We start from the raw sequence: 14,407 nt of genomic DNA on the forward strand, positions 1-14,407 counted from the left end.
GAGCTCGTAATCTCGTCTTACTTCAAGAGCCTATGTATTTCTTGCTACTTAAGTTCGACGTATACTCAAGTAGCTTAGTATGTAAAATGTCCCAAGTAATAGCTTTTACAAGGAAGCCAAGTCCTACGACTCACTACTTGACCTCCAACTTCTTCCAGTTTCTTATGACCCTATTTCCAATCTTCTCTATTATGGAGTATCTCCTTCTCCTTTCCTTAGGATTATTTGATAGCGTTATAGATTATCTGACTCATATGACGACTTCTATGAAACTTAATAGCCTTCCCAGAAACTTAAGAAGCTTAAGAAGCATTCCAAGGTACCAAAGTACGGGGTGTAACATCCTTCCTTCCTTTAGAACATTCGTCCTCGAATGTGAACCAAAACCTTCCTACGGATCTTACACCGACTATATGGAGAGTTCCTCTATCCCATTGCTATAACATATACTTTCATCAAGCAATCAATATCAGAGTTCCAAAGGTTAGGATTACTTGTAGACATAGGGAATAGGTACGAATACTTGTGTTTCATTTCCTATTTTGCTTCCTAGGGGGTCACCCATCGTAGTACTACTCTCACCCAAGCACACTTAACTTCAGAGTTCTGATGGGATCTGGTGTGTTAGTGCTAGTATGATCGCATCCATCCCTTATAGGATCTCGTTTGAAGTTTAAGTGTTCCCATTTACATATGATAGCGTTAGTTGATTTTCTCATACTCTTGTACTTCTCTTGTCTAGTTCCCCCCTTTAGGGTGTATCCATGTCATTGTTTGTTTGTGTTATACCTTATGCCCTTATTTCTAATTTTCCAATGCATAAGATTCCTTTCCAATACCTTTGGTATACCGCACCCTATCTATGCCTTTCTTTATACTACCCATACCTTTAATTGCCCATGTACGACATCTTAACATAATCGTGAGGTGCTAATCTAATCTAATCGTTGGTACTCGAGTCAGGTATACATAATACATCTTTATGCTTCATGAGCTTTCATCTTTGTCGTGCCCCCGATGCTCACTTTCTCAACATCATATAAAGCTTACCTTAATACTAGGGATACCTTGAAACCATATTGTTGTACTACCCCTGTAAATCTATAACTATAGATTCTCCTTTTGCTCCGTCCTTGTATTCAGTTACTTATGTCTATCTTGGGTGCCTCTGTTAGAACTTTCTTATTATTCCTTGCTTATTCTCATAATGACCTTCGCTATATTCACATGGTATCATGTTCGCATTCAGTCCCATAGTATAACACTGCTTGACCTTCTTCACGATTCTTACTATGGGTTACTTACCCTTCTTAGTTAGTCTTATCCTTAATATCTCACAAGCTGTCTTATTAACACTTCACTTCCGTCACAATTCTTTTTCCCTTGTACTCTTATCTTAATCATACTGTTACTTCTTTCAACTATAACTCATCATCGTTTATCCCTGTGTATCAATTCAGGCAATGCCTTAATATATCATTTTATCCCGATCTATCAATCTTCTCTAAATCATTTTCTTTGCCTTATAAGTCTTTTCCAATTTCGTTCTACTATACCAGTATCGACCTCCTAGTTTCTATTGCCATCAATTTTGCAATTAACTCATTTCTCGAGGTCATCCATACTCGTAGTTTGATCAAATCTCATCGGCACAACCTTTCAAGACATGCTACATCCCTGTATCTCATTCTCTTCTTATTTCTAGGAAAATTTGGACAGAGTTTCCTTTATATTTTTTACTATCTCAACACCTGCATGCATAAAATGCCAACAGTGCCTCACAAGGCATGCATGTATATATATTCAGATCATATCATATTGCAGCCACACAGGGCGTCCAATATCAACAGTATGAAAATGGACTTACCTTAACTACCTGACTCAAACTGCACTTGTTACCCTGCCCTCTCTACTTTTCCTTTCTATTTTTAACTTTACATGTCAATTGTACTTCAATACCTCACCTGAGATATATCTTCCGTGGCTTTGCTTACCTGCATACTTTGTAACTTCCAATATCGTCGGTCACCTTCTTCTATCAATATTGTCCTTCTGCTGAAACCATATGTTAGTATGAGGAATTTCATTCCCTATGACTCATCTCTATCGCACGATCTTAGATATGAAAGAAAGGTAACATCCTAAATGTCCTGTAGCCTCCTGTTTATAGATGTGGTGCACAACACACCGATAAAAAAGACTCTACTAGACACGGTCTGCAGACCCTCCAAAGATGAACTGCTCTGATACTATTGTCTTCACAACCCATCTCCGTAGGCCGTGACTGGTGCCTGATTAGGTCACCCACACGTACCCTTAGCCCCACTGAGTATGTTAGCCGAATAAACATATGAAAAAATCAAAAAAAAATAGCTAGAGAGCGTACGAAAATAGATGTAGCCTACGAAGACCGTTAAGGCCATCACAGAACATAAAGTCCAAAACATATATACAGAACCCACATCACATGTCTATAGACCTCTACAGAATGCTAGCCTAGTCATATGATGGGACAGGGCCCCATCGAACCCCTGAATAAACAAACATTTATATCAAATGACCAGTATCAAAAGTTAGGCTCCGGAACAGTGGAGCACTTCCAACATTGCTGAGTGGAAACCCTAAGCTAGCAGATCTCCAAAGTTAACATCTGTACCTAGGGCATGAAACGCAGCCCCCGAAGAAAGAGGGGGTCAGTATGAAATATGTACTGAGTATGTAAAGCATGGACTGTAACAATAAAGCCATTACCAAAACAGAAGGTGAAAAAGTGAGCTAAATACCTAGAATATCAAAATGTTTTTCATAACCACAAATAATGTATGCAGATAAACATATGCCATATCCGGCCCCATTATGGGATGCGGTGAACAAAACATGGTCCTCACCCCATCACTAGCGCCACAGCACACCATATATCAAGAGTAGGGAATATCTCCGTAATAGATCATATCAGATCAGATGGTCATATCAGATCATATCATATCATATGTGTACATGGCACATCATAACTCTACAAATCCCATGTACAGGTCGTACCTGCCCCCTCACGTCGGGGCACGGTGAACAATGCAGAGAAGTACGCATGATAACAAAACCTAGCCCGGGCTTGATCAAGGAAATATTGAGGCATCCACAAGTGGAGTAGTGAGAAACTATATGCAATTTAAATCATGTTTGAGACTCGACGGAATAATCAAAATGAGCTTTTGTTAAAATCGAGACAAAAGTCATATCAAGTACCTTTTGAAAGTCACTATGGACTATATCGAAATAGAACTTCTGGGAATCATATATATGTATCAAGTTATAACAAAATATCTTTTGGAAGTCGAGAAATTGGCCATCCTAGTGGCTTTAAGAAAAGAAACTTCTTTGGAATCATATGAAAGCCATATACTTGCTTCGTAAAAACCATTCCAAAAAGGGAGATTAGCTTTGTATACTTATGTCAAATCATGCTAAGAGAAGGAATAAGATTTACATACTTATGCCAAACATATGCTAAAAGAAAGTATAAGCCTTACATACGTATGCCAAAACATGCCAAAAGAAGAAGACGTTAGCTTTACATACCTGTTACGAGTTACTTTTTATCTCGTTCGTCTCGTCATCCTTTAAAACTAAGTAACATAAAAGCAATATGAGTATTAAAAACCCTTGTCTTTCCATCACCGTAGGCTACACATGAGTATTTGTACAACTCATCCCCTCGCTCGCTTTCTCGACTATTTTCCTAACTAGTTAAAGAGTTAACGAAAATCGGGCAGCATTTCCCCTATAATGTGCCCTATCCGAATTTCCAATTATACTCCTAATAGCTATAGACAACAAAAAACAATAACCTGAAGCATATATATATACAATTCACATAAATCTTATACCACATAAACTCCAAATGACTCGCTCGAAACCACGATACCAAAATAAGGTTTCTAGTTTCCGTTTTGCAAAACCTTTAACCGTACGAAGCGGGGGTGTCATGTGGCTACAACCAGAACTCCCCCACATATTTTAGGACACATTTAGGCCCTGAAACACATATTACACACCTTCAGCCACACACCACAAGCACAACACCTTGCTTCGACTACAATTTAACTATAGCGACTCCAATTTGGTTTGTTTCGAACATCGAGCATATTTATGGAATTTTCATATTTCTAAAAACTTACACAACGTGTAATTCACTTCATTAAAATACCATAAACTCCAAATTGAAAGGAAAACCATTACCTTAACATAAACTCGTCAAACTCGCCAAAACTATCAAAACGTGAATTCTGGACAACATACTGTCTTGTATTGTCTCTTAGTTTCGAAGGGGAAATTGAGGTAAACAAGATTTTTGTCCTCAATTAAAGTTATATAAATGTGTCTTATGGTCACATACAATTTCGAATCAATCCTACAACAATTCTATGCCAAAAGATATGCCCAAAATACCAACAATAGCCCGTGTAGGATTTCCGAAACAAAATCTGGGCAGCACCTCACCTATACTTCATCATCATTTTTCGAGAAGATAAAAGATATAATGGGTTTTATACTATACATTTATTGACCTATGAAATATCTTTTCAAAACATCTTGAATCACTCAAAATGAAGCTTTACACAAGGAGTTATACTATTAATAGTCTCATTCCAAAAATGGGTTTGTTGACAAGAACGAGAACCTCCTCAAAACCCCAACTATAAATTTTATGTTGTGAAACACCATTGCTTAACCGAAGAATACCTTAAATAATTAATTCACGGAATGAAATCAGAGGGCTTACCTTGTTTAACCAAATCCGTAGCTCTCTCTCCATGTTCTCCAAGTTTTTCTCCAATTTTTTTTAAGTGTAAAGATACTGAAAAGTGAGTTGATCCAGCAATACACATGTATATATATGTGTCCTTAAGTGGGGACACATGGCAGCCCCTAGGGATGACACATGGTAGTTCCCTAGGGCGCCACCTCAATCATGTATCCAATCCAAAGCCGCCACATGGCAGCATGGGGTCCACCCAAGCTGTTGCATCACCTACTTGACCCTAAATAGGTGCATCACCTGCTTGTCCAAGTAGGTGCATCACCTACTTACTTCGAGTAGGTGCGTCGTTTCCTTATTTCTCTTTCGTGAGCTTGTAATCTCGTCTTTCTTCAAGAGCCTATGTATTCCTTGCTACTTAAGCTCGACGTATACTCAAGTATCTTAGTATGTAAAATGTCCCAAGTAATAGCTTTCACAGGTAAGTCAAGTCCTACGACTCACTACTTGACCTCCAACTTCTTCCGGTTTCTTATGACCCTATTTCCAATCTTATCTATTATGGAGTATCTCCTTCTCCTTTCCTTAGGATTATTAGATATAGTTATAGATTATCCGACTGACATGACAACTTCTATGAAACTTAAGAGCCTTCCCAGAAACTTAAGAAGATTAAGAAGCATTCCAAGGTACCAAAGTACGGGGTGTAACATCCTTCCCTCCTTTAGAACATTCGTCCTCGAAAGTGAACCAAAACCTTCCTCCGAATCTTATACCGACTATATGGAGAGTTCCTCTATCCCATTGCTATAACATATACTTTCATCAAGCAATCAATATTAGAGTTCCAAAGGTTAGGATTACTTGTAGACATAGGGAATAGGTACGAATACTTGTGTTTCATTTCCTCTTTTGCTTCCCAGGGGGTCACCCATCGTAGTACTACTCTCACCCAAGCACACTTAACTTTAGAGTTCTGATGGGATCTGGTGTGTTAGTGCTAGTATGATCGCATCCATCCCTAATAGGATCTCGTTTGAAGTCTAAGTGTTCCCATTTACATATGATAGCGTTAGTTGATTTTCTCATACTCTTGTACTTCTCTTGTCTAGTTCCCCCCTTTAGGGTGTATCCATGTCATTGTCTGTTTGTGTTATACCTTATGCCCTTATTTCCAATTTTCCAATGCGTAAGATTCCTTTCCAATACCTTTGGTATACCGCACCCTATCTATGCCTTTATTTATACCACCCATACCTTTAGTTGCCCATGTACGACATCTTAACATACTCGTGAGGTGCTAATCCAATCTAATCGTTGGTACTCGAGTCAGGTATACATAATACATCTTTATGCTTCATGATCTTTCATCTTTGTCGTGCACCCGATGCTCACTTTCTCAACATCATATAAAGCTTACCTTAATACTAGGGTTACCTTGAAACCATATTGTTGTACTACCCCTGTAAATCTATAACTATAGATTCTCCTTTTGCTCCGTCCTTGTATTCAGTTACTTATGTCTATCTTGGGTGCCTCTGTTAGAACTTTCTTATTATTCCTTACTTATTCTCATAATGACTTTCGCTATATTCACATGGTATCATGTTCGCATTCAGTCCCATAGTATAACACTGCTTGACCTTCTTCACGATTCTTACTATGGGTTACTTACCCTTCTTAGTTAGTCTTATCCATAATATCTCACAAGCTGTCTTATTAACACTTCAGTTCCGTCACAATTCTTTTTCCCTTGTACTCTTATCTTAATCATATTGTTACTTCTTTCAACTATAACTCATCATCGTTTATCCCTGTGTATCAATTCTGGCAATGCCTTAATATATCATTTTATCCCGATCTATCAATCTTCTCTAAATCATTTTCTTTGCCTTATAAGTCTTTTCCAATTTCGTTCTACTATACCAGTATCGACCTCTTAGTTTCTATTGCCATCAATTTAGCAATTAACTCATTTCTCGAGGTCATTCATACTCGTAGTTTGATCAAATCTCATCGGCACAACCTTTCAAGACATGCTACATCCCTGTATCTCATTCTCTTCTTATTTCTAGGAAAATTTGGACAGAGTTTCCTTTATATTTTTTACTATCTCAACACCTGCATACAGAAAATGCCAACAGTGCCTCACAGGGCATGCATGTATATATATTCAGATCATATCATATAGCAGCCACACAGGGCGCCCAATATCAATAGTATAAAAATGGACTTACCTCATCTGCCTGACTCAAACCTCACTTATTACCCTGCCCTATCTACTTTTCCTTTCCATTTTTAACTTTACATGTCAATCGTACTTCAATACCTCACCTGACTTATATCTTCCATGCCTTTGCTTACTTGCATATTTTGTAACTTCCAATATCGTCGGTCACCTTCTTCTATCAATATTGTCCTTCTACTGAAACCATATGTTAGTATGAGGAATTTCATTCCCTATGACTCGTCTCTATCGCACGATCTTAGATATGAAAGAAAGGTAACATCCTAAATGTCCTGTAGCCTCCTGTTTATAGATGTAGTGCACAACACACCGATAAAAAAGACTCTACTAGACACGGTCTGCAGACCCTCCAAAGATGAACTGCTCTGATACTATTGTCTTCACAACCCATCTCCGTAGGCCGTGACTGGTGCCTGATTAGGTCACCCACACGTACCCTTAGCCCCACTGAGTATGTTAGCCGAATAAACATATGAAAAAATCAAAAAAGAATAGCTAGAGAGCGTACGAAAATAGATGTAGCCTACGAAGACCGTTAAGGCCATCACAGAACATAAAGTCCAAAACATATATACAGAACCCACATCACATGTCTATAGACCTCTACAGAATGCTAGCCTAGTCATATGATGGGACAGGGCCCCATCGAACCCCTGAATAAACAAACATTTATATCAAATGACCAGTATCAAAAGTTAGGCTCCGGAACAGTGGAGCACTTCCAACATTGCTGAGTGGAAACCCTAAGCTAGCAGATCTCCAAAGTTAACATCTATACCTAGGGCATGAAACGCAGCCCCCCGAAGAAAGGGGGGGTCAGTATGACATATGTACTGAGTATGTAAAGCATGGACTGTAATAAATAAAGTCATTACCAGAACAGAAGGTGAAAAAGTGAGCTAAATACCTAGAATATCAAAATGTTTTTCATAACCACAAATAATTTATGCAGATAAACATATGCCATATCCGGCCCCATTATGGGACGCGGTGAACAAAACATGGTCGCCACCCCATCACTGGCGCCACAGCACAACATACATCAAGAGTAGAGAATATCTCCGTAATTGATCATATCATATTAGATAGTTATATCATATCATATCATATAATATCATATGTCTACATGGCACATCATAACTCCTTAAATCCCATGTACAGGTCGTACCTGCCCCCTCACATCGGGGCACAACGAATAATGTAGAGAAGTACGCACGATAACAAAACCTGGCCCAAGCTCGGTGAAGGAAACATTGAGGCATCCACGAGTGGAGTAGTGAGAAACTATATGCAATTTGAATCATATTTGAGACTCGACGGAATAATCAAAATGAGCTTTCTTTAAAATCGAGACAAAAGTCATATCAAGTACCTTTTAAAAGTCACTATGGACTATGTCAAAATAGAACTTCTGGGAATCATATATATGTATCAAGTCATAACAAAATATCTTTTGGAAGTCGAGAAATTGGACATCCTAGTGGCTTTAAGAATAGGAACTTCTTTGGAATCATATGAAAGTCATATACTTGCTTCGTAAAAACCATGCCAAAAAGGGAGATTAGCTTTGTATACTTATGTCAAATCATGCTAAGAGAAGGAATAAGATTGACATACTTATGCCAAAGACATGCTAAAATAAAGTATAAGCCTTACATACGTATGCCAAAACATGCGAAAAGAAGAAGACGTTAGCTTTACATACCTGTTACGGGTTACTTTTTATCCCGTTCGTCTCGTCGTCCTTTAAACCTAAATAACATAAAAGCAATATGAGTATTAAAAACCCTTGTCTTTCCAATTATACTACACACGAGTATTTGTAGAACTCATCCCCTCGCTCGCTTTCTCGACTATTTTCCTAACTAGTTAAAGAGTTAACGAAAATCGGGCAGCATTTCCCCTATAATGTGCCCTATCCGAATTTCCAATTATACTCCTAATAGCTACAGACAACTAAAAACAATAACCTGCAGCATATATATACAATTCACATCAATCTTATACCACATAAACTCCAAATGACTTGCTCGAAACCACGATACCAAAAAAAGGTTTCTAGTTTCTGTTTTATAAAACCTTTAACCGTATGAAGCGGGGGTGTCATGTGACTACAACCAGAAGCTCCCCCACCTCTTTTAGGACACATTTAGGCCCTACAAAACACACCACACACCTGCATCCACACACCACAAGCACAACACCATGCTTCGACTATAATTTAACTATAGCGACTCCAATTTTGTTTTTTTCGAACGTCGAGCATATTTATGGAATTTTCATATTTCTAAAAACTTACACAACGTGTAATACACTTCATTAAAATACTATAAACTCCAAATTGAAAGGAAAACCATTACCTTAACCTAAACTCATCAAACTCGCCAAAACTATCAAAACGTGAATTCTGGACAGCCTACTGTCTTGTATTGTCTCTTAGTTTCGAAGGGGTAATTGAGGTAAACAAGATTTTTGTTCTCAATTAAAGTTATATAAATGTTTCTTATGGTCACATACAATTTCGAATCAATCCTACAACAATTCTATACCAAAAGATATGCCCAAAATACCAACCGCAGCCCGTGTAAGATTTCCGAAACAAAATCTGGGCAGCACCTCACCTATACTTCATCATCATTTTTCGAGAAGATAAAAGCTATAATGGGTTTTATAGTATAAATAAAAGTTATATCTCTATGAAATATCTTTCCAAAACATCTTGAATCACTCAAAACGAAGCTTTACACAAGGAGTTATACTATTATTACTGACAATAGTCTCATTCAAAAAATGGGTTTGTTGACAAGAACGAGAACCTCCTCGAAACGCCAACTATAAATGTTATGTTGTTAAACACCATTTCGTAACTGAATAATACCTTAAATAATTAATTCATGAAATGAAATCGGAGGGCTTACCTTGCTTAACCAAATCCGTAGCTCTCTCTCCATGTTCTCCAAGTTTTTCTCCAATTTTTTTTAAGTGTAAAGATGCTGAAAAGTGAGTTGATCCAGCAATACATATGTATATATATGTGTCCTTAAGTGGGGACACATGGCAGCCCCTAGGGGTGACACGTGGCATCCCCCTAGGGCACCACCTCAATCATGCATCCAATCCAAAGCCGCCACGTGGCAGCGTGGGTCCACCCAAGCTGCTGCATCACCTACTTGACCCTAAGTAGGTGCATCACCTACTTGTCCAAGTAGGTGCATCACCTACTTACTTTGAGTAGGCGCGTGGTTTCCTTATTTCTCTTTCGTGAGCCTATAATCTCGTCTTACTTCAAGAGCCTATGTATTCCTTCCTTCTTAAGCGCGACGTATACTTAAGTAGCTTAGTATGTAAAATGTCCCAAGTAATAGCTTTCACAAGTAAGTCAAGTCCTACGACTCACTACTTGACCTCCAACTTCTTCCGGTTTCTTATGACCCTATTTTCAATCTTCTCTATTATGGAGTATCTCCTTCTCTTTTCCTTAGGATTATTTGATAGCGTTATAGATTATCCAACTCACATGATGACTTCTATGAAACTTAAGAGCCTTCCTAGAAACTTAAGAAGCTTAAGAAACATTTCAAGGTATCAAAGTACGGGGTGTAACACAGAGGGTGACCAATACCGTCAGGATGGCTCTCGCACCGGTCTGAGTCATGACTGAGGTAGTATTCAAATGGGTTCTTTTAGCCAAGGTTGTCGACTTCTAGCTGTAAGCCGACAACCATATGGGTGCTATGACAGTTAGAATATAAAATATTGATCATGTGAGTGCCCTCTCCATAGGTCAGCTGCACCAGTTCTCCAAGGAGCTAGACCTTCACCAACTGATCCACTACTAAAAAATCATCTACAAGGGTGCACGAGGAAGTCCTTGAGGAGGTGTGATTGGTTTTTGAGTAGATTCAAGGGGTAGAGGATCCCAAGACCACTCTATGAAACTCCAGCTAGAGTAGAGGTTGAAGAATCAGACTATGATCATAGTACGACTCTTTTATGCCATAAACCAGCCTCAAATTTATTTGATCTAGGATCCACCTATATGTTTGTGTATTATGCCCCTTAATTGAGTATGATTCTAGAGCCCTTATTTGTGTCATTACGTGTTTTGACCCTTGTAGGTGATTTTTCAAATGTGTATCAAGTCTTCCAATCATGGGTTGTGACTATTTAGGGGCGAGACACTAGGGCTGACCTTATTTTACTTAATATGTTGGATTTTGATATGCTTCTGGGCATAAATTGGTTATCCCCTCACTGTTCGGTCTTAGATTATTATGCCAAGACCGTTACCTTATCCATTCCTGGTATTCCACCGGTGGTATGGCAGGGCTTATGTAATCGCACACTGGTTGGGGTGATCTTTTTTATTTAGGCTCAGAGGTTAGTGGCTAGAAGGTGTTTGGCATACTTGGCTTATATTAGAGATGTTAGTATGGAGGTCCCTATGATTGAGTCAGTGCCTATAGTCCAAGAGTTTGCAGATGTGTTTTCTGCCAATCTACTTAGCCTTCCTCCAGATTATGATACTAACTTCGCCATTGATTTAGATCCTAGTAGTTTTTCTATTTCTATCCCACTTTAGCGTATGTCCCTTGTAAATCTCAAAGAGCTCAGTGTTTTTCTTTAGGATCTCTTAGGTAAAGGCTTTATTCGGCCTACCGTATCGCCTTAGGGTGATCTAATCCTGTTTGTCAAGAAGAAGGATGATACTATGCAGATATATGTTGATTCTATGCAGGTAAATAAGGTGACACTGAAGAATTATTACCCTATGCCTAAGATTGATGATATATTTGACTAGCTTCAGGGTGTCATGTTATTTTCTAATATTGATAAGAGATCCATTTACCACCAGTTGAGGATTAGGGAAGTGGACATCCCTAAGACCACATTTAGGACTCTTTATGGCCACTATGAGTTCCTAGGGTTGTTTTTTGGGTTGACCAATACCCCTGCCGCATTTATGGACATGATAATGCATGTATTCAGGCAGTATTTAGACGCATTTTTCATAGTATTTATTGATGATATTCTTGTTTACTCGTAGAGCTAGGTTGAGCATGTTCAACAACTATATGCCAAGTTCTCAAAGTGTCAGTTTTGGCTCTAGTTTAGCATTCTTAGGGCATGTGGTGTCATATGATGACATTATGGTAGATCTAATAATGATTAGGCTTTTCGTGATTCAGTCAGGCCCACCTCTATGACTGAAATTCGTAGCTTCGTCGTATTAGTTAGGTACTACGAGTACTTTGTTGAAGGATTTTCTTCTATAGCATCACTTCTGACTTGGTTGGCTAGCCAGGATGTCTATTTTGTATAGTCGTAGTAGTGTGAGAGGAGCTTTTTGAGGATTAAGGCATTGCTTACCACCGATAATATTCTGACTCTTCCCATTGATGGCGAAGGCTTCATGATTTATTATGATGAATTCAGCATTGGTTTGGGTTATGTACTAATGCAACGGGGCCAGGTTATTGCTTATGCATAGAGGCAGTAGCTACCCTACTCATGATTTAGAGTTGGCAATTGTAGTTTTCTCGCTCAAGATTTGGAGGCACTTCCTGTATTGTGTTTGGTGTGAGATCTACACTAATTATAGGAGCCTTCAGAATATTATGAGCTAAAGATATATTAATTCGAGGCAGCACCATGCAAGGCAAATGTAGTAGTATACACCTTAAGTTAGAAGGGACTTAGTATGGGTAATCTAGACTTTCCTTCTATTATGGAGTGACCTTTGTATTTAGACATCCAGTCCTTAGATAATAAGATATTTCAGCTTGACAGTTCGAATTCTCGGTTTATGCTTGCCTATGTAGGAGCTCATTCATCTCAATTAGATTGGATTCATAGCCATTAGTTTAAGGATAAGAATTTGATTGCTTTTTGAGATCCGGTTTTGAGAGTGACATCATCCAGGCTACTTTAGATCCATATGGGGTATTGAAGTTTGATGGTCATCTTTGTATTTTAAGAGATGGGGGTTTGATCCAGTTGATCCTTAGTAAGGCCCATGATTGCAGATATTCTATCCATCTAGGCACTGTTAAGATGTATCGTGACTTAAGGTAGCATTACTGGTGGAGCAGTATGAGGAGAGATATTGCATTCTTTGTATTGTGGTGTTTGAGCTATTAGCAGGTTAAGGTTTAGCATTTGAGGGATGGTGGTAAGCTTCAGTGATTACCTATTCCTAAGTAGAAGTGGGACCATATCACCATGAACTTCATTGTGGGGTTGCCTCGCACTTACCGTGGTATTGACAGTACTTGGGTCATCGTGGATCGATTGACTAAGTCAGCTCACTTCCAAGTTCACATCTAGCTGCTGGGGGACTTGTCAGGATGAGTTGGGTAGTCATGTTGACATTAGGACAATTTTTCACACACAGACAGATGGTTAGTCATAGCACCCTATTCAGGCCCTTGAGGATATTTTGCGGGACTGTGTTATGGATTTTAGGGGTCAATGGGACTAGTTTTTGCCTCTGGCGAAGTTTATGTACAATAACAGCTACCACTCTAATATTCAGATGGCCCTATTTGAGGCCATATATACTAGGTGTTGTCTCTCTCAAGTTGGTTAGTTTGAGTCCATAGAGCACTGGCCGTGCACTACATACATGATGAAGGAGGCCTTAGATAATTTGAGGGTGATTCAGGATAGGCTCAGGACATCTCACAGTAAACACCAGAGTTATATGGATCGTAGGTATCGGTTGTTGAAATTTGTCATTGGTGATAGAATATTCCTCCTTGTATCGCCCAAGAATGGCGTGATGAGATTTTGAGGATAGTTGATGAGGTTGCTGATTAGTTAGCTTTGCCCCTGGACTTTTCATCTATTCATCTAGTTTTTCATATTTTGATGTTGCACCAATATGTTCCAGACCAGTTTCATGTGCTCCAGTATGATGCGGTTTAGTTGGATGATTATTTGAGTTATATGAAGGAGCCAGTTGCTCTTTTTGGCTAGAGATGTCAGACAGTTACGATCTAGAGACATTCTTTTTGTTAAATTCTATTGGACATATTGTCTAATCAAGGAGGCTACTTCGGAGACTGAACATGAGATGTGGGAGCAGTTTCCCGGCTTATTTGAGCCTTTAGGTACTTCTTGACTCTTACTTTTGTGAACGAAAGTTCTTTTAGTAGTGGAAGTTTTAATGACCCTCCAGGTCATTTTTGAATTAATGCATTCATTTCATCATTTAGAAAATTCCTATAGTGATCCCAAGTCATTATGACTTGATGGCACTGACTGTTCGGTCGTATGGTTGATCATTTAGGTTGTGGGAACATTTCCTTGTTTTGGATGTTTTATAACTTGAAAATTTAACATCTATCATTACTTCAGGTAAATAACCATAGAACGAAATTCTGACTATTCCATCAGTATCA

The 14,407-nt window shown here is 38.7% G+C and overlaps 2 pseudogenes; both read right to left on the reverse strand.

The window, feature by feature from the left end:
• Positions 1–525: 525 nt before the first annotated feature.
• On the reverse strand, positions 526–647 carry LOC129871804 (5S ribosomal RNA; annotated as a pseudogene).
• Positions 648–5,651: 5,004 nt separating this feature from the next.
• Positions 5,652–5,773, reverse strand: LOC129871825 (5S ribosomal RNA; annotated as a pseudogene).
• Positions 5,774–14,407: the final 8,634 nt, after the last annotated feature.

Source organism: Solanum dulcamara, chromosome 10, assembly GCF_947179165.1.
Source record: "Solanum dulcamara chromosome 10, daSolDulc1.2, whole genome shotgun sequence".
Lineage (NCBI taxonomy): Eukaryota > Viridiplantae > Streptophyta > Magnoliopsida > Solanales > Solanaceae > Solanum > Solanum dulcamara.